At 44.6% G+C, this 21733-nt stretch overlaps 1 long non-coding RNA gene across 1 annotated transcript; it reads right to left on the bottom strand.

Annotated features, from left to right (window-relative positions):
* Window positions 1-829: 829 nt before the first annotated feature.
* On the bottom strand, window positions 830-10055 carry LOC116446219. The gene is made up of 3 exons (XR_004241090.1): window positions 9737-10055; window positions 7973-8061; window positions 830-1716 (listed from the first exon to the last, which is right to left on the bottom strand). It is a non-coding gene; the product is annotated as an uncharacterized LOC116446219 (long non-coding RNA).
* Between the last annotated feature and the right edge of the window lie 11678 nt (window positions 10056-21733).

Consider the following 21733-nt stretch of genomic DNA (forward strand, 5'->3'; position numbering starts at 1 on the left):
CTGAGGAAACCTGCAATGCCTGTCACCCGCTGTGCCACTGCCAACATGGACACTCCATCGGCTCTGCCAGCCATCGTGACCCATCGCATTACGTGTCCTTATCCTCCCTGTGTCCTGTAGGGCCTCTCTGACACAGGATGATACTTTTTCAAACCAAACTGATGTTTTGTTATGATGCAGATGCCCTGTGGTTTGCAGAGAGCACCAAAATTTTAACTGACTCCATAGGTAAGCACTCTGCTTGGGTGGGAGCTTGCACAAGAGACAGGGAAGATTCTGGAGTTAGTGCCTGTGGGCAGGCTTGGCCCAAGGCACTGTAGGGAAAGTGTTGGACAGACAGAGGCACATCTGTCCCGGGGAGCCCTGCTCACTCCGCTGCCCCCCAGGCGCATGACTCACCATCCTGCAGAGTCAGCTTGTGTAAGGGAGGGCAAATCCCTCCCTGAGAGTGGATCCTGTTGGAGCTTGATTGGATGCAGGCTGCTCTGTGTATGTAACCCCCTGGGCAGAGCTGTCAGAGATGGGGACAGGACCTGGCCACCTCCGAGCCACCCTGCCATGGCCAGCAGTGGAGCTGCTGTTGCCAGCCAAGTCCAGACCATCCCCAGCAGCCTGTGACAGATCTGTGCCCACCTGATTGCTGGCAAAGGGATAACCAAGCTCTCAGTACAGCTCTTTCCTTTGATACTGCCAGCTCCCTGGCAGATGTGTGTTTTCAAGTCTCATGAACTCAGCAAGCTTGGAACAAGCTGCAACTAGGCAGACACATCCAAAGAATATCCAGATGTTGCAGGAAGTGCTGTCAGGTGGGGTCAGCCTAGGACTAATTCAGTGCTGGTAGGGGCCATGGTGTTGCTGGCCTCCAATCTTCCAAATAGAAAGCTACTTTTAATTTCCTGGTGGCTTGTGGCCACTAGAACCACCAGGACCTTCCATTCCCAGCTGTTGGAGCCTGAATGTCATTTGCAAAGCCCACTTTAAATTTACTTAATTTTCTGCTACGATTCAACTAGAGAAATTTTGTTGATTTCCTCCTTTATAGGCAATGGTTGTGTAACACTCCTGGCTTGAGAGACATGCTGTGCTCCAGTCCAAAGCAGCTGTGCTGCAGTGGTGGATTTTGGTGATCCACATTGCTTAGGTGGAGTGTTTGTCATCTGCCTGGAAACCCTTCAGTCTGGTGGGGGAACTCTATGATGGTAATGAGTTAAACGCCTTGACCTCATTTGGGAATTTTATTGGGGAACATGCGCAGAACTTGGCTGGTGAGGGGGAGGGAGAGTCAGGCTCTTCTTTACATTTCTGTTTGCTTAAACTACATATGCTCTGGCACATGCTACCTGGGAAGCCTGGCATGGCTGCAAGCTCTCCATCTCAAACAAACTCTGGGTCTGCCCACAGGATGGAAGACTGCTTGGGGAAGTGGTGCCAACAATGTCTAGAGATGCTTTCTGTGCAGAGGAGTGACAAGGAATGTCTGGCTCTTTCACAGAGGGGTGGAAGGTGGAATGATATGCAATCAGGAAAGCAATCTTGCATCTGTTACCGGAGTGGCTTGTGCTAGGGCAGCAAGAGGACATGAAGACACCAGAGGGTGTAAAGGAGGATCAGTGAAGTCAGGCTGCAGCTGGAAAATGAGCTTTGGGGGCCAGGATGCTCTTTGCTTGTCAGACACCAGGCTGAGAAGTGACAATCACAGCAGCTGGGTGATTCCACCTGGAAAGAGAACTGAATGAGGGCAACTGGAGGCCCTTTTGAGTCTTGCCAGTGAGGGTGCAACATGAGCAAACAACATGAAGCCCAGCAAACCAAACCTTGCCATAAGGAGTCCACTGACACCTCACCTTCCCACTTTGTTGTAGGAAGGATGTTTTTCTGCATGATGTGCTTCAATTCAGCTACTGGCAATACTCTTCAGTGAAGTAAGCATATACAACAGGGCAAACTTGCATGGTGTGGGGAATACTCTGCCCTCTGAATCCAGCTCCTGCTCTCCCTCTTCCTGGACATTATGGAGAGGAAGGCCAGCTGCAATTTTCCTCAAGGTGGTTATCACACACATGGCTCAGTCTTCGTAATATGACAGTAATACAAGCTCACAGCTCCTGCAGGAGTAGGTGCATTCTAAGGGTGTATTTTTGCTCATTTACCACTTCCCTCTGAAGGTTCCAGATACTTCCAGTTCTCAATATGACAGTAAAAAGTAACAGATCTGAAAACTGAAGTGTTCCTGAAAACACACTTCTGCCTGTCTGATACCTGGGTGATTGGCCTTGCTGTCAGACCTCACGTGGTCTCAGGGGGTGCACACAGATTGGTTTCTCCAGAAGGAAACAGAAGGAAATGCTTGTATGTCTGCAGAGGGTTGGGTGATTCAGTGGGGAGTTCCCAGCAGCAGCCAGTGAAAGGATGCTGGGCTTACTGGAAATGCCCAGGTGTCATTTTCCCCAGACAGAGCATGAGCGTAGGCAGCTGAGTTGGCAGGCTGGAGTCACCAAAGCACACTCACCAAGCAGTTCTTTCTTTTGGACTCAGTTTGAACAACCCAGAAAAGCCAAACTTTGTGGCCTGTGTGGAAGACCAGCAGGGGCCTTTGCCAGCAGCTACATGCTAAGCCAAATGGAATAGAATAGCATAGAATAGAATAGAACTGTTTCAGTTGGAATGGACCTATGATGATCATGCAGTCCAAGTGCCTGACCACTGCAGGGCTGACCAGAAGTTACAGCATGTCGTTAAGGGCATTGTCCAAATGTCTCTTTAAACACTGACAGCCTGGGGGCATCAACCACCTCTCAAGGAATTCCAGTGTTTGACCACCCTCCCAGTAAAGAAATGTTTTATAATGTCAAGAGTGAAATTCTTCTGGAGCAGCTTTGAACCACCATGCACCCTATCACTGGATCCCAGGGAGAAGGGATCAGCACCTCTCTCTCCACTTCCCCTCCTCAAGGAGCTGCAGAGAGCAATGAGTTCACTCCTCAGCCTCCTTTTCTCCAAACTAGAAAAGCCCAAAATCCTTTGACCAGCTTCGTTGCCTTCCTCTGGATGCATTCCAGTACCTTAACAACTTTCTTAAATTTTGGAGCCCAGAACAGCACATGGTTCTCAAAGTGAGGCTGCACCAATGCTAAATGCAGCAGGATAATCTCCTCTCTTGATTAGTGAATTTCTTTTTGGGGAGAGGCTGAGGTGCTGCCATTCCCTCCCTGTTCCAAGACGAGGCCATTAGAGAGGAGCATCATCTCTGAAAGATCTGGTGGGAATGTGTGTGTGCATATATCCATGACAGCAAATGCCTTTCTGACACCTTGTAACAGCAAGAAAGGGCCATAGAAACGAGGAACACAAAAGAATTTATTGCCTGGGACTCCTAGATTTACTGCCTCATAACTGATTTTCTTATAAACTCTTCATAGTATTCAAATGGCATGCAGAAGCCTTTGTGCATCAAGTCTTTAAGAAATTACTTATGTTCATTTTACACGTAGTCTGGGACCTATTAAAAGTTACTAATAAGGGTGTTAGCCACTATCATGCTGAACTTTTAGTCACAAACACTGGCAAGTCCTGGCCAAAACGGTTGTGGACCGTTCTTGAGCAATAAGTGGAAGTGCAACAAGAAAAGTGGTGCAACAGCTGTACATGGCAGTGTTTCCACATCCCCTTTTGACTCTTGACTCTAACTTGCTGAGGATCAATGTGAATACTCAATGTGAGGTTCAAAACTGTTTTTTTCCTCAGAGCAGAGAACAAGAATCTTGATTCATTTTGCCTTCCTCTACAGTAGTGAGTTGCAGGTTGCCTGGCGGTGCCACCAGGGCACAGCTCACCCAAGCCCTTTTCTGCCACTGCTGAGGATCAATCCATTCCATTCCTAGATTCTGCCTGAGACATTATAGTCTTGAGAGGATCAGGATATTTTGTGTGACCAAGTCTCCGGATACAGTACTCATGTGAAATCTGATGGTCTGTGATTGCTAAGCCAGGTAAGACAAACTAATGGCCCCTTCTGGTTTCCAGCTGCATCATGTGTTGTGTTTGTTGTTGTTTTTGTGCGTGGTGATATTCTTCCAGGAGGGCTCCTGAGAGCCTGAGAGTGCTGTGCTTTGAAATCTCATCTGAGATTTCCCCTGGGTGAGCATGATGGGTTTTCAGAGCTGTTCTCAAACTGCTCAAGAGCTCATGTATCTACAGAGTGTGCGATGGACTGTCTCCATGTGGAATTCCTACCACTGCCTATGATGTTTTCCAGGCATTTCCTTTTCCCAGTGCTGTCTCTCCTTTCTATCTCCTCTCCCATGCTGCAGCCACAGACCCATCCCCAGCTCCAAGTGAGCTGCTTTGGCAGGGGAAGCAGGGTCCCTGGGGTAGTCCTGGATGTTGGGTAGCACATCTCAGACAGTACCATGACTGATGTGCATCGCTCACAGAGCACCACTCACAAGGAATAACTTCTCACATGTTCTTCTTGGCTCCTCTATTCCCAGTCACAGCAATTATGTGTCTGCTTTTTGGCCTTCAGTTGCACTAAGCTGTTGTGCCTCAAGTGAGCGCTTATTAGCACTTCCTTCTCTGAAAAGGAGTGACTGCAAAATAAGCCAATGGTCATTTCCCTTCCCTTGAGACCAGGAGACATCCTGGCTTTTAAATCAGGCTCCATAAATTTTAAGCCTTAGCATCTCATGTGTTTTGCCCAGAGAGGGGTGGAGGTTCCCCTGGAGAGAGTGGGGAAAAGAAACTCCTTCTGATGTGACAGTACATTGCTTGGGCAAGTGTTTTTAAGGCATTTGAGACAGCACAGACCAGTGAAAAAAGCAATCACTAATATACCAAGTATGTGAAATGAATCAGAAGACCTGGAAGAAGGAAGCGACCATTTTCTATTTCTTGCATCATCTTTACTTACATATCAGCCTGCAGGGTTGGGCATCAGCAAGTGGAGCTGCTAAATATCAACCAACAAAAAATGCTGCCAGTAAATAAAATGCTGTTGTTGAAAATCAACACAAATCGACTGTGCTATGTGCGGTGAATACAAATTTTCAGACTGAAAGTACTCCTGATATGTGCAATGCTCACTATAAGCTGAGAAAAAAAGGATTCAGACTAATGTCAGAACCATGAAACTTCTGCAAGTCCATAAAAATCCCAAATTTCCCAGCACATAAACTGCCTTCTCAGTACTACCCACGGGTTTCTCTAACCCATGCTGGTTCTTTCTTCAAAAGATTCCAGTAGGAATAGCTGCCAGAGAACAAGGTGGCCCCTAACAAGTGATATCAGGGATATATGTTAGTGGGATGATGTGGCAGGGAGGTCAAGAGCTGCAATGGCTGGCTGGATTCAGAGGTGAGGATGGTATCAGGATCTCAACATGTTCTGCTCCTCTGAGGGAGTATCCCTCTGGTGCCTGTGTTTACATCCTGAGAGCAGAAACAAGGGCTGCACCAAGGAGTTCCTCTCTGCCCCTTCCCTTCTTTTCCCCAACAGTCCCTTGCCTTCACAGAGGTGTCTGTTTCAATTTCTTCTCTATAGACACAGCAGTGATGTTGTTATAAGTTCCCACATTTGTGAGGGCTTGTGGCTCAAAGAAGTCAAACTTTTCTAAGCTCATGTGGTTTATAAGTTTAGTGAGACTTTCACCCAGCCCAGAGCTGCAGCCCAACCCATCTCCACCAGAAGGGTTCATGGAAGCAGTTCATGGGTGGGAGAAAATGTGTGCCCAGGGTTCTTTCACTCCTTTCCAGGAGTGTATGACCTGCATGACCACAGCAAGAGGGTAGCCTGATGGTTTCATCCTCAGGTAGGGGTTAGATCACCAACACCCCATCCACCAGCATAACCCACAAGGTGGGTACATGGGATGATCCTGGTGTAGGAGCCACACCTGAACACAAGCTGTGTGTGGCAATACAAGCCCACTTCTGCCTGAAAATCTCAGCATTGCTCAGGTATGGAACAATCTCCGTACAGAGGAAACCTGCTGTCATCTTCTCCAGTGACACACAGGGTTGTGGGTGAGGCTGTGCCACAGAGAGAGAGGGACAAGGAAAGGACTCCGTGGAATATTATTTCTTGATTCCTCTGCTGCAATTAAGAAAGAGTTGTGTTTTTCATTTTCACGTGCCTCAACTCCCACCAGCTGCATGCACCCACCCACAGCATGTGTGCTGTGTTTTTATTACGGCTGTAGCCTCAGGTAGCGTGGAATTGGGGCCAAGCATACATTAGTAAAATTAGAAGAAATATCATCTGACGGGTCTGGACGGTGCTGTGGGCAGAGCATATTTGGCAAGACTGCTTCCTTCGCAATCCAGCCCAGAGACATTCCCTGATCCTATCTGAACAGGGACTGAACTTGCAAAACGAGTCCCAGCTTGTGAGCTGTGAGTCAGGGATGTCTTAAACACTGCCTCAGCATCCAACACCAACAAGCCCTTTTTATCTTGTTCACCCTGCTTAAATAACTGCAGCAAGCCCTTAAATAACAGAGCAGCCTTGAGGGCCATAAGACTGGGGTTTTTTCACACCCTCCAGCACTTGTCCCTTGTGTATCTGGCCAGTTTTGACCCATTAATGTCCTTTTCTCTGGTTCAGCTAACGGGACACTCAACTGCACTGCTCACAGACAGTGGTTTGAAACCTGCATCTGCTCCATATGACCACATTCATGTCCCTCACTGGTGAGCAATAAGGATTCACTTCAGTGGGTTTGTCTATACATCAGCCTTTGAAAGATGTGTGTGCTTAAAATCGAGTATACTTTCCAACTTCTTTCGAGTACCTTCCTAGTATATAAAGCCTCCTTCATGACTCAAGAGATTTCATAAATTGTCTGCCAGGACAGGCCAGGACTGGCCAGGCCAGGCAGGAATCTGTGGAATACCATGTGTTTACGTCCTGAGATGATATACCTCCATCATATCTGAGAAAGACCAATTACAAATGTTGCGTTTGGGAGCCATTGGCTGGAAAATGGTGGTGAAAAACATCAGGTCAAAGGAAGACACGACTTACACTGATCTATTCCAGAAAATCTCACTTGGTATTGATATCACAGTGGCTCAAGCTGTCCTTGCCCAAGTTTCAGTGAGAGAGTGAAGGCAGTATGGATTAATAACTGCAAAGGTGCATTCACCTCATTACTAGAAGATGGAAAAAGAAAATATTGTTTACCTGTGAAGCAAAGGAATTTAAGACAGAGGTTGGTAGTGACAGAGAATAAAAGTATAATGTTTTATTCAAACACAGAGCAATGCAGACAAAAGGCTGATTCAAAAGGACGGCATGGGATATGCTTTATGCCTTTATAGCCTTGATGTATCTCACTTCAAAAACGGGCACGTCACAGGGAAAAAATGGGTCCTGGATGGTTATAAACAAATTGCAGTATTTTGTGGGAGAGAGAGGGTCATACCCTCATGTACCAAGGATGTACCATGATTTACCATTCTCTCATGTACCAAGAAAGACATGTTCAAATCTAAATTTCTCAGAAGGGAGGAGATGGATCAGATTGGAAAGAAAATAAAGGCAGCTTGAAACTGGCTTTTATCTTAAATATATTTTGCTATTCTTCCACAATACAGTGCAATGCAGTCTTCATGTTGGTTTTCTCACCTTCCTTTTGTTTTGCAGTATCACTCATTGCTCTTTAAGTGTCAGTACTGCCCACTATCAGCACCACACACATTCCTTCAACAAACAACACCATTCCCCTCTCATGGGCTTAGGATGACTTATTTCAGAGATATCATTCAAGGGCCTTAAATATATTGGCCTTAGAGCTATTTTTACTTGCAAGTGCTTGAGCCAGACCTTTGATGTTTCATTTGGGTTCAGTGTAAAATAGAGAACACATTAAAATAAGCAAGAGCTGGTGGTTTTGTTCTAAGTGTTACCAGAAGCCAGGGTGAGACACAGAAGAGGAAGGGAAGGAGATTGCCAAAGATTTCCATTGGATACTTACTCTCTCCAGGGCTTGTAAATCTGTTCTGTAACCCACTTAATCCCTCCTCCTGCAGGGGAGTATGGTATCACTGAAATCTTCATGATCTCCTGCAAACAAAGGTTTTAATGCAGCCTTTTGTTTATTGTCTCTGCAAAGAAAAAGGAGGTCATTTTTTCTCTGAAGCCTGCAGGCTTGGGGAAGTTATCGAGTGTCCTATCCTGCTCTGCTTCCCATCCAGCATTTTGACAGGCATGGACTAGTCCATATCCAGTCACCACCTCGCTGGATGTGCCAAATGAATGGAGTGCTGGGGTCCATGTCATGACAACTTTCCAAAGTCAGGGTGGAGGGAAGGAAACCACAACTACCTTCATCTGATGCCACCTAAATGCAAGACAGGAGGAGACTGTCCCTTCCAACCTCAGTAGATTGTACAGGGAATGATTCACATTCAAATCAAAAGCATCCTGTGACCATGTCCTGCTTGTTGTGCTGCCTACTTGTGCTGCTTCATCTAATGAATTTTGCTTACCTTTTACTCCATCTTTCAGTATGTGGGTAGACTCATCGTTGTCTGTACCTATTTCAAGGACACTATGTATTAGAGGTAGACAGGTATAAAACTGTCGTGCCTAATATGTCTCTGTAGAAAGGAGAAAAAAGCTTTTTCACTTGTTTTTAAAAAAGGAAAAGGAAATTCTATAGAAGCCATTTAAAATGGAAAATATTGTGGGGAGAATATTGGATAAAAGAAAGAGAAGTTTAGAGAAAAATGAAAGCAAGTCACATGCAAGTAAGCAGGGAAAATACACAGTACAGCAAGATGGTGTTGATGCTAAGATGGGAGGAGATTTGAGTGTTGTTGAACAGAGAATTTAGCCTGTGGCACCGACAGAGATTAGCAATGTGGCCAGAAAATGAAATCATGAAAGTGGAATAATATGGGCTACCATCACTCTGGGAAAAATATTCCCGAAGGACACTCGGAAGCAGCCATAATGCTAAGGAAAGCTGGGAAGTGATGTAGGAGGAGAATCTATGTGTAACTTCTGGCAGCCAGCTGGCATTGCGAAATTCCCTGCCATCCTCAGTGGGCATCACCCTAATCTGCCTGGCTTAGATACAGCTGGAATGTTGCTGTTAATTTCTTGGAATCTCAACCCTGTAAAATCAGAGGCCTCAAAGGAGAGTAAAGACATGATCAGATCATTTGGTGTGGGTTTGATTCATGAAGAGATACTTAGCTATAAGATGGCAAAGAGATAAGAAAATAGCAGACTTAAGTCTACAAGTAACTGAGGGATGTAACCAGAGTCACATTAATGCACTTGAAGAGAGAGAAAATAGGACATAATAGAAAGGAGGAAAAATACCCTACCAGTATTGAGAAGACAGGACCTGGATTTAGGGTCTTACAGAAATTTCTCTTGAATGCCTTTCTCTTTCAAATAGCAGGAAATGTCCTGTAGATGCAGTCTTGCCTGGATAGGCTAAAAGAAAATAATCTCAGCTCAAACTTTTAAGACACAATGCTTCTTGATGAAAGGTTAATTTAAAAAGCGAGTTAATTTCTGCCATGGATACAGTGAGCTGAAGAAAAGGTCACCTACTCCAGTTTTCTAAAATTCCTTTAAAAACACCTTGTGCAATGAGCAATCAAAGGACAGCCAAGAAACTGAGAGCCGGGAGTTAGCAAAAGAAAAAGAAAAAAAAAAGAAACAGCAAAGAAATATAAAGAACATAATGCATTCGAATCGGCACAGAGGGCCAGATGGTACATACCCAAGGGTATTAAAGGAATTAGCTGAAAAACTCTTAGGCTCATTATCCATTATATTCAAGTGCTCCTGGAGAACTGAGGAAGCCCTGGTGACTGGCAGAGGGAAAACATCACGCTTCTTTTCCAAAAGGGGAATTACAGATCAATTAACTTGACATCCTTTCCAGGTGAAACTTGGTCTCTAATAATCAGAAAGCACTATTAGCTGTTCTGCAGGAGGAAAAAAACAGAAGTGTGTCACACACATAGGTCACATCAAGAGGAGCAGTTGCACCCAAGTGATAGACTCTACAGACAGATTATACTCACAGTGTTGATGGGAGGAGGAAAACCACATGGAGTGGGAAGTGTTGGGTGGGGAGAGTGAAGGATAAGCAGCTGCTTATCCATCATGTGGGATGAGTATACAGCGTAGTAGGACATGCTGGTGGGAGGAAGAAGGGATGTGGTCCCTTGAGTCACTCAGTAAATTTACCCTCAAGGGTTTCACTGGAAGACAAGACAGCTGGTTGTACACAGAACTCTTCTACAGAAAGATCCTTGATTTCAGTACTTCAGACATAATATTCCTGTAGAACCTGATCCATCCCTAAAGGATTCCATGCAGACACAGTTGACTTTAACAGTGGCTGGACTGGGCCCAAAGCATTACAAGAAAGAGGTAGGGTGGATACAGAGAATAACAATGAAAGAGATTAAAATCAGCCCCTACAACAGAAAGTGGAGTATGCTTATAAATACTGCCATATTGGGCTCCTCAGGGACTCCTGCTGAGTTGGACATTGTATTCATCTGCAGTAGCATTGAGGAAGGAGAAGAAAAATACATCAATCAAATTCAAAGATAACACTCAGCCGGAGTGTGAATTGCGAATCATTTATTAGAAGCACCATCCTAAAGGGATTTCAATAAATGAAGAGTGGGACATAGTGGGAATAGCAAGAAATTGAACAAATATAAGTGCAGAAACATCCACAGGGTAACATTGCTCACTAAGGAGAGGTCAACGTAGTAACCCCAGCGGCTGTGGAGAAGAGTAATCCAGAAGAGCTCCTTGAATGCTAATGTCGATGGAAAGCTACGGCTGATAATTCATTAAAAACACCCAGATCAATCCTCTTTTGAAGTGCTAATAGGAATACCACTTGGGGCAGGGCCTTCTGAGAAGAGTGCAGGCAAACAGGTAATGGTATAGATTAACTGGTATAGACAAGAGGGTGGAAGGAATGACCTATTTACTAGGAACATCAAAGGAAATAAACACAGACATAGCCTGGAAAAAACAAAGAAAAAAGGAAGGCAGCAGGTTATAGTCTGATACAGAAACAAACCTTACCATGAAAGAATGCTGCTGAGTGGGAGGGAGAACCAGGGCTCATCAGTGAGCAGTGGTGGGGCTACACACATGGCCACTTTCAGAATGGGAAAGGCATAATGGTCTGATGACTTGGATCTCCAGCAGGACTGGCTTGGAAAGATCTCCATTGTAGGGAAGAATAGGGTTTAAAACCACCATACACTCAGGTCCTGTGTTCGGCTCTCCACCTCCATGGAGTCACCATCTTGATGCCTCTGGGATCACAGCATGTTTACACTCACATTTTTGGCAATTTTCCCTGAGCCAGTAGATGTGAAAATGAAAGCAAAATCATCAGAGCTTGGATACAGGGTGGGAAAAGTATAGTGGAAGGAATGTCATTGCAGAAGAGGTGGAAAATCCCAGTGGCACGGGGTTAAATACTCCTGATGTGTACAGACAGGGACTGGCAAGGCAAACATCAGGCAGGTAAAGAAAAGGACATAAATTATCACATGGAGAAGCCCAGTCCCAGCACAAGGATTGCAGATGTCCTTTGCAGTGGTGCTACTTATTCCCCTTTTTTTGGAGACTAATTGATGTGGGCCAGAGGAGAGATTAATCTCACCTTCTTTTTGATATCCATGTGGTAGTATCATGGATCTCCAGTGTGGGAACTGTGAGAATGATGTGCTACACTGCCATACCTCAAGGACTTAACTCCTGTTAGCTCACAACCTCAACTAGACTTTTACCACAGACCAGAGATTAATGTTACACTTGAATCCACACCAATCAATCTGCAATATATGAGAGGTCTTATCAGGAATTTCACTGGTTTCCTTAAAAAACTGCTGGACCACTTGTTCTACCAATGTTCCCGTTTCTCTGTGTTGTCTGCCCACCGACTTCTAGCAGGGATTCACAGTGCAAATTATGATCCAGAAATCTCAAAATGCGCATGGCCAGCTAGCAAGTTCTTTGTTTTCACACACATCATCTTCAAGCCCTTATTAACGAGGGGCTTTTGGGAGCCCACGCCAGGATGTGTCTGCAGCAGGCCCTCCATCCTTGAATTTGCACCCAGCAGAGACACTCCTCGTTTTCATCTGATCTTCACCACACCTGGCAGCTCTTCACCTCGAGGCTCTGGCGGTGCTGCTCACAGCAGGCCAAGGAATTCCTGGCAATTCTTCTCAGTGGAGAGGCTTTTGCCACATGTAAGCGATGTGAAATTCGCCCACGTGTTTGGGAGGGTGACAGCGCATTAGAATCACACAGCACCACTTGAGTGCCCATGACGGCAACTGGAGCAGCACCAACGGAAGCTCTGGAGGAAGGGGACGAGAATCTCCCTCCCACCACCTGACTCGTGTGGGTTGCTGCTTAGATACAGGTTGAGGCAGCCACTGAAGTCTTGGCCGTCTGTGGGCTGCCGAGTTTCTAACTTGATGTTTTATGGTGCTCTGTCTATCAAAATATTTGGGATCTGCTCATCTGTGGTTACCGCGCCGGTTTTAGAAGCATGTGTTGGCTGCACAGAAGCCACAGTAAGGTACCATCTTTCTCAAATGCTGGCTGAATTACATGCTTTTTGAGCCTGGTTGCCAGGGAAAGGTCATACGTGTGCAACGAGCTGTTGAAAATAGTTTTTAAGGGGCATCCCAAGTCTCCAATGCTCCTACTCTGACTGGGCAATGTGGGGCTTGCCTAAGTATTGTTTCAGAGAAACAATCACAATGGGAATATGCAGATATGTGATTTGAGACTAGTAATCAAGGACCCAAAATTAATTTTAAAGGAAATTAAAATTTTCAAAGGAATTTTTTCAAAGGAAATGTTTCATTGTCTCATCTTCAAATTGCACTCCACTTTGGTGTTATTAAATGAGAGGAAGGGCAGGCTCCTGGTTGAGATGATGGGACAAGTAGCCCAGGGTCAGTTCCTGGTCCTAGCCCAGCTTTCCAGAACCCAAGTTACTCAACCCTCCTATGTACAACAGTTTCCTGTCAGGAGATGAGGATAATATTACTTTTCTCCACACTTCATCTATTTAATCTATTAAATAATGGGGAGAGACAGAGAGAAGATTTAATATAAAGATGCACAACCTCTTGCACAGTGGAGTACTTCATCTTAAGGACTTACACATTGTTGATGTTTATATTAATTTCAGCATTCCCAACATATTCTTTCATACAAAGGAAGACTATTACAGAAGACAGATGTTATGGAGCACAGCTAACTAGATATTACATGTATCTGTCTCTCTGGTTTAAAGAGCCATACTTATCTGTCTAGGTGTGGGCAATGTGTTAGAGGCTTAGTGGTTTAGTAAGCAACCAAGTCTTGTGATGGAGAGTTTATTGTGGTTGAAAGGCTGAAGTCTAACTCTTCATTTTCACACTATGGTTCCCAGAACTAGCTATTATTCACTGTATGTCTACGCCATGAAAGGCTAACACAAATAATTAAAACTAATACAGGTATTTTAACTGTTTGGGTACAGATTACCATAAGTCTATTTTAATTCATAAGTGTCATATCTATTCTGTGTTCTGTGAGTAAAAGTGTAAGCTGTCCTGTTTCCAAATTGTGATGAGTCAATGATAGACTATTTAAAACTTCCTATTCAGGTGAGTGGTGATCTCCATGTCTCCTTTCAAATTTATAATCTTCCTTCCTGCCTTTAATTGTCCTAGTTTTCCTGAGGAAATCAAAACATAATGGTATAAACCAGTCATTTTATTGTACATAATGCTTATGATTTGCCTTTAGACTTCACTGGTTTTTAGCCATTTAAGGCTAAAAATGTAGAATATGTGTGCTGTGGGCCTGAGTTCAAGTTCATATAGAACTAAAGCCTAAAGTCCCTGCTTAGGTATCTGCTGAGCCCTCGTATTCAACAGGGTTTGAGTTGCAGACATCTCCGAGGCAAATTCTCCTCCATCCCCTCTTGCCAGCTAATAGGAAAGGAAAGTTTAATATTTCAGTTTCAGTGCTTCTTATCCATGTCTGCATGACTTTATTTTAATCAGTGGGGTGGAAAACAAGGTGTCAGTACTTGCAAACCAGGAGTTTGTGGCAGCATTGATGCCACTTTTGATTTATGTTTGATACATGTCCCTTTCTGTTTCTGTTCTTAAGTTGTTAAGTGACCTGACACAGAGCTCCCTGAAATCTCTGGGTTTCAGAGCAGGTCTGTGATGGGCTTAATGTGTAGACCTAAGTATATTGATAAAGCATGAGATCTTCAGCCAAGCTGAAAATTTATCCCAAACTTTGATCTGCATCACATTTACTTCCATTGACAAAATACCCTTTAACATTATGTCCCATCTGAATTTTTCATGGGAACTAATTTAACACTCTGTCATAAACACTGTAACAATAGTAGACTCATATTTTATGAGAACAATCAGTTGTACTTTTCATTTACAGATGACACCAATCTTTACAATTAAACTTTCACCACTGCAGCTTCTTTAAAGCATTAAAAAGACATAAGGGAAACAGAATTGGAAATACTGATTCTTTTTTTTCTTTAGGTAGTCAAATGCTGAATCACTACAAAATATGCACTGTGCTCTTCAACCTGCTGCCAAGGAGAGTGAGAAAGCAGGCTCCTTTCCCATGTTTGTCTGTGTCATCCTCTCATGGTATCTGTTCTACAAACAGCACCATTTGTGCACTTGAGCATCAACAAGCTTGCAGGTGGAACTCCTGTGTAAACCAAAGGTGAGAGATCCTGGCTCAGCAGAGGTGCCCAGGTTCTATTGATATCCTCTTGAGGTTACTTTGCTAAATAAGGGTGTGCTGAAGACACTCAGGTAGATAGGACTATTCACAGAGACCAGTCTGCTTGCCAAGCACAGCCTCTGTGACCACTGAATACTGATTTCTTCGAATTTGGTGGCTGAGTCTCTCTACATTTTCACAGAATCATAAAATCATAGAACAGCCAGGGTTGGAAGGGACCTTAAAGATCATTTAGTTCCAACCTTCTTGCCATGGGCAATGACACCTTCCACCAGACCAGGCTGCTCCAAGCCCCATGCAACGTGGCCTCGGACACTTCCTGGGGTGGGGCAGCCACAGCTGCTCTGGGCAACCTGTGCCAGGGCCTCAGCACCCTCACAGGGGAGAATTCCTTCCTAATATCTAATCTAAACTTACTCTCAGTTTGAATCTGTTCCCTCCTGTCCTGTCACTACATGCTCTTGTAAATAGTCTCTGTCCAATGTACATATTTTGTATATACATTATACAATATTTTATACATATTCTATATATTTTGTACATATCCTTTACTACCCATAGCATTTGAGTTGCCAAAGCAAGTCCTGACAGGGTCAGCATTTCTGTTTGTTCATTTAAAATTTGTTTTTCCTAAACACACATGTGACAGTGCATCATTCACTTTCTACTCCTTTACCCCAGAAGACCGTGACAATTAGTGCTAAGTAAGATGTGGAGCAATATTAATAAGATTTAAATTAGAATTACTGCCCACAGGACATAGATACAAGTTAATACACCTCCTTCCACACTACTGTAGGACATACTCTGTTTCCAAAATATCCTAAATGAAGTATCTTCTGAAGTCTCTGCTGCTCCCATATGTTGCTTTTAAATATCAGATGAGTTTTTCCAGTTGGTTTTAACATCTTATGCTGTGGCCAGCTGATGTAATTTGGCATAGATCCATTATACCATTGGAAATATGTCAGTCTATACCAGCTGAGATTACAGCACAGTTCTAATTTTAAATATACCTAACATCTTTTTAATGCTTTCTTGAACAATGCTAGTAAAACCTGTTTTGTCTCAGTTTGCATATGTAAGCATATGTGAAAAAGTTAACACCTTGGAAGAGATGAAAGAGAACAGGACCTGTCCCCACCCAAATTTTAAGGCAAATATCCCTTATGACGTCATGACAGGAGGCACTGAGTTTCCATAAAACCAGTGGGATTAAAGAACATAATTTACCATTTTAAGTGGTTCTGAAACAGAGCTAAATTCAAAGCATTGAAGAAAATCTTCTTGGTTTCAACTCTGGAGCTGCTTAAATTATTCACTGTAAATATATGACCATACTGATTTAGCACTTTTGCTATTCTTTATGATTTTGTTGAATGAGATGACCTTGATTTGCTGACTGTTCAAAGCACAGTTTTGCCTGTGAAATAACTTTCAAATGCTCACCTTGGGCTGCATAAAGCTATTACTGACATGCTCACATAATTCTTCCCCTTGAAGTGCCAGTCTAGTTATATCAAAAAGGAGTACACACACATTGTTCTCACAATCCCACGTGAAGCCCTGATACGGCAGGGCTTTGTTCTTGCCTGGAGCTGCCACATGCTGGGGGTCCCTTGTGTGGTGTCTCATCCCCACACCCTGAATGTGGGACTAATGATGCTGTGGGATGGAGCAGATAACTCCTATGTGTTCTCCCCCATCCTGGGTTCATTTTCCCCAGGTGTCTTTGGGACAGTTGTTGGTACCATGAGTGAAAACAAGCATCATGAGTGGGGCTCTCAATAAGGACTGCAAGCTGGCCAATGGAGGGGCTGGAATGGAGCTTTCCCAAAGGTGTGTCAGCTCCAGGAGTGGCATTCCAGCACAGCAAAATCCACTTTCCAGCTAAGCTCACCCCAGCACTGGGCAGTGCAGTATATACCCACAGTGGGATACATTCTGACATGCTATCAAGCTTGGCACTGCAGAGATTTCCCATGGCTGAGAGGGAGTGAAGGTAAAGCATGGATAAAGATGGGTGTTGTCAAAGTAGAAGGTGACTTACTTGACTAAATGTACCTTCTGGAAATTCAGTCCTTGTGGGAAGACTAGCATTTAGGTTGAGAGCAATTCCTATTACCAGGTAGTGTGGTCCCTTAGGTGTAGGTGTAGGTGGTGTAGGTCCCTTGGGCTGTGCCACAGAAGGGGGTTATCGTAGCTGCTGTCCTCCCAGGGTCAATGCTGGATCCTTTCCTGAGGAAAAAGTGCCCCTTTTGGATGCTTTCAGAGTGCTTCAGGAAACTGTCTGCCACAAAAACCTCCTTGTGCACTCAGGCATTGCACCAGCCTTTCCTGCTCCCTTCCTCCTTCTCCCATCTCATGCAGCACCTGACCCTTTGGGGCTTTCTCTGCCTTCAGAAGGGAAGATAAGGAATTTCCTTTTTTAAAGCATTTGTCATAAGTCAGAAACCTTTAAATGTCTGTCTCATTCCTAATGTGTCTAGAAGCCTCTTTTGGAACATTCAGCTCAAATCTGGTTTTGTGAGAGTTAAGTGTGTAAGTGATACTCTCAGGCACATGGTGTGATTCTTGGGGATGGTGCTGTGCAGGGCTAAGAGTTGGACTCACTGATCCTTGTGGGTCCTTTCCAACTCAGCATATCTGTGATTCTGTGATATCTGAAATCTGCTCAAGTGTGAGTGGGAAAGCAAGACGGATGCCATTTGGGAAATGGGGACTTCAACATGAGGACGTTATTGTGCTACTTTTATACAGCAACAAAATAAAGCTTAAAGGTCTCTTCTGTGCATGCCATTTTCGGTTATGTCGGGGAAAATATATTTTTACATATATAAAGCAAAGCAAGCTCTGAGAGGCTGCCAGCTCCCTCCAGATGACATAAAAATGCCAGTACCTAGGAAGAATAAGTTAAAACCCCAGAGCTGTGAGAAATAGTAAAATGCAGAGCACAGACTAGAGTAGTAAAACTCTTCTCCAAAGCAGTTTTGGGATGTCTGTGTGCAAGGCCACGCTGCCTATAGCTGTCCTATTTAATGTCTGTCTTGTCAGAGATTACAACATAAAAAGCTTTTAGTAAGTTTTGGGCTGATCATCGTGTCCAAAGGGTGTATAAAAATGGCCCTTTTGACCCGAAGAAAGCACTGCTTGCCAAGGGAAGCTAAATGTCAATACAAACACAAATGTGAGTGGTAGCACTGGTATCCTTAACCCTCACCACCAATGAAACTTCAGCACTCCCTGCATAAAATGCATCAAGGTCTGAGTTGAGTTCATGAGACATTTGAACTTCATCCTGTTGTGGTTTAAGACAGTTTGGTTGTGTTGCAGCCCTTGGCAATGCTTCCAGTCTACACCAGTTGGTCACATCTCCCTGGCCATCAGTCTTCACAGTGTGTTGCACCCAGCAACTGGCAAATATTCAGTGGGTTTTCTGTTGCTTGTATTTCTCCTAATGGAACGCCTAAGTAACCTAATTGGCAATTCCCATTTTAATGAGCTCCTTATTATGGGGTTAATAACCTGCATTATTTTGTGTTGTTCTAGCCATTAGCAGCTTGATCTTAAATGGTTTTAATTTGTTTTGGTGTGCATCTGTTGACTTAGCGTCTCAGAAAGTAAATAGTTCAGTGCAGATCTGATCAGGAACGAATTTGGCGTATGCCCTGAGGTCCTAAATGCAGGCAGCAACCTTCCCACTGTCTCCCCTGTTTCAATTCTCCTTATTAAGACTTTCTCAAGACCCAGCAGGGTGCATTTTTCCAATATGATGCTCCACAAAGTTGTCCTGCCACTGTGGTAATTGGTGGCGTGCTATCGTAACCCAGCGGGCTGCTTTCAAAGCATCTCCCTAGGTGCTCAGCACAAGGAATGAATTGGCACTGGCACCTCGAGAAAAAAAGAGGAAAGAAATCTGAAAAGGGACTGAATGGGTGGGGGAGGAGGAGGAGGAGTAGGACTGGTTCCCAGGGATTTCACACATAACTTCTGTTGCTATGGCAATCGCTCTGTCTGTCTGTACTTGCTCAGAGCAACAGCTTCGTCCAGAGCCACAAAGTCAGGCAATACTGGTAGGGCCCTTTTGGAGTGTGGGGAACAAGCAGTGGGGATGTTTACTCCAAAAAAAGGTGATGTGTGGGGGGGTGTGATAGCAGAGAAAAAGAGTTTGCAAATATGCATTAGCCTGGTGCCTGTTCTCGCCAGGGTGTCACCTGGGGCATGTTTGTGTACAGCACCCAGCACAGCCACCACCTGAGTTTCAGCTGGAGCTCCCAGGCAGAGCCACAGTACTGATAAAACAAAAAGGTTTGGGTCAGGGAAGTGAGAATTCAGCAGTCACAGCCTCCAGCATTTGGAGGAACTACGAAAGGCATCTCCTACCCGAGTACCTCTTTTACGTGCTCTGAAACAAGTAGGATGGGAGAAAGTGTTGAATCACAGACACTGTCCTTGGTGAAACACCGTCTCACCCACAAATTGCTTCTAACACTAATAGCAACACGGCACAGACAAGAATCTGTGGGAAGAGTGGCTCACTGGAAATGACATATTTATATAGCACCCCTCAGCACCGTATTATGGCATCTCCGCTTTCATGGGATCCGGTCCTAGAGGTCCTGCTGCACTCTAGACCTTGAGGATGTACTCGGTCTTTAAGCTCTGCTTAATCTTGGCCTTTCCAAATATAGTAGCTGGTCAAAGTGCTCCTGACAACAGAATCCCAGGTGACTCACTTCCACTGACCTTGAGACAGGCCAGATTTCAGCTGTGGCTTGTGATGCTACCTGACCACAGAATAAGAGGGCTCCAGCATAAGTCTAACCTGCCTGCGAGTAATCTTGCTTCTGCAGAAGGTGTTTTCACCAGGGCAGAATGGAAGAAAGACTCCATACCTTCCCACACCCTTTTCACTTTGTGATTTCAGGAAACTGCTCCCTTGTGATAAAATGTTCCTGCAATAATGCACCCCGAGGTGTTGGGTTTTAAGCTTTTCCAGAGAACAAGATGTGTCCTGCTTCGAGAAGTACTCACCAGGGTGCAGCTTGTCAAATGCTTGGATTCAGACTCAGAGAATTGATTTTTTTACCTTTTTTTTTTTTTTTTTTTTGCTAAATTGAGCTGGATCAAGTCTTCATAAGAAAAGAAAATCTTGGCAGAGCCTGGAGAGAAAACACAGATAATGCCAGTTGCATGTTAGCTTTTCAACTGGCATTGAAATTTTGTTGTTTAGAGTTGGTATTAGAGGGATGTGATCTTCCCTCTGGTGCCAGAGAGGTTAATGTAACTGTCACTGCCATCATTTGGGTTAGGCAACACGTATCTCAGTTTAAATCATGCTTCACATGCGGACTTAGAGTATTGAAAGCATTTAGGATTTCAATCCACACTTCCTCTTTCAAGTCAATGCTTCTTTCAGCTTCACCAAATACTTCTGAATGACTTTTTAAAGAAACTGAACCAAGTGGATACAATTTCCAGCATGCAGAGCAGTACAAACTCTGCGCCCTGATCCTCACACCCCATGAGTCTTGCTCTGAGCATGGACTGTATGGCATTGCCTGCCATCCTTCCCTGAGCCCTCATGGCCACTAGCAGTGGTCTGGAGGGGCATCTGCTCTGTTTCCCTGCATCTTCCAGATATATTTCATGGCTTCATGTGCCCTGGAGTCTTTTATCAGGAAAAAATGTGAGGTGCCCTTCCATGCCCCGGTTGCTGGTGAATGCAGCACCATGAGGAAGGGAGCCTCTGACTGGGGAAAACTCCTAACAGAAAGCCCTGCTCTGAATAAATACCAGGCAATGCCCCCATTTTGTCAGGCCACCCAGCTTCCCTGGTTTCTGCTGGCTGGAGCCATGTGAATCTCCCTCACTTTCAGCAGCATGATGGGGTTTTCCTCAGCTGTTGAAATACTCCACTTAAATATATGGGCTCCTAACGGGGTTCCCTCTCCACTACAAAAGTGAGAAGTAGTAGGGCCTATCTGAAGTCAACTGCCTGCAATCATGTTTCTCTTTGAGAAAAATCTCACTTTTTCCAGAGGGCTCCCCTAGCCTGGAAGCCTGGAGATAAGGAGGGGAAGATAAAGGCTGTGCTGCAGGGCTGTTTGCACTGGAAGAGACAATAAAGTTGATGATAGTAAATGCTGAGTGTATGAGACTGAATGGATGGATGGAAAATTACCGAGATATTATATGCTGCTTTATCTTGGGAACTCAAGCAAATGTGATTTCTAGCCCAGCGTGATGTGATACTGGCTGAGCTGCATCCTAAGATACACAGGAGAAGGCCTGGCCTCTCCTGCCTGCCAGCCCCCTGCTCTTCTCAGGGTTCTTTTCCAAGAGCTTCAGGGCATGGACAAAGGGCAACCTGGGGACTGGCAAATCTACCAGGAACCACCAGGCTGTCACGAATTGTGTCCTACCTATGCTACCCCTGGGAAAATCACACAGGCCTGGTTCCTCACTTTCCTTTGATTTTTATCTGTGTCCTTTTGGGGTTCTGACCCTTCATCTGCCTGTCAGTCACTCCATGTTAATTTATTTTTTTTTCAGGGCTAACAGCACTTCCCTTCCCACAGCCGTGTTGTGTAGATAAATAGGGGATGCCTGAGGGTGTACACTCCGAGCCTTTCTGGCAGAGTAAACCTGAGGCCAGCACTGGGAGTTGGCCACTGGGGCAGCAGAACAAGAGGCTGTACTGCTGTTAAAACAACATCCAAACCAACAAACAAATGAGCGAGACACTTCCCTACCATCTGAAGCCTTCCTAACCTTTTCCCAGTACTCACAGCTGCCAGAAAAATCTTCATGGAGCACTGACCAACTGAGTGGAGGTACAGGGAGACTTTCTGTCCTCCAATCTCTGGGTTGCTGTGTTGCACTAGAAACCTCCGTGACAGTAGGACGAATTTTTAAATGCAAGATGCACAAAAATGGAAAG

This window comes from Corvus moneduloides, chromosome 6 (assembly GCF_009650955.1).
Source record: "Corvus moneduloides isolate bCorMon1 chromosome 6, bCorMon1.pri, whole genome shotgun sequence".
NCBI lineage: Eukaryota > Metazoa > Chordata > Aves > Passeriformes > Corvidae > Corvus > Corvus moneduloides.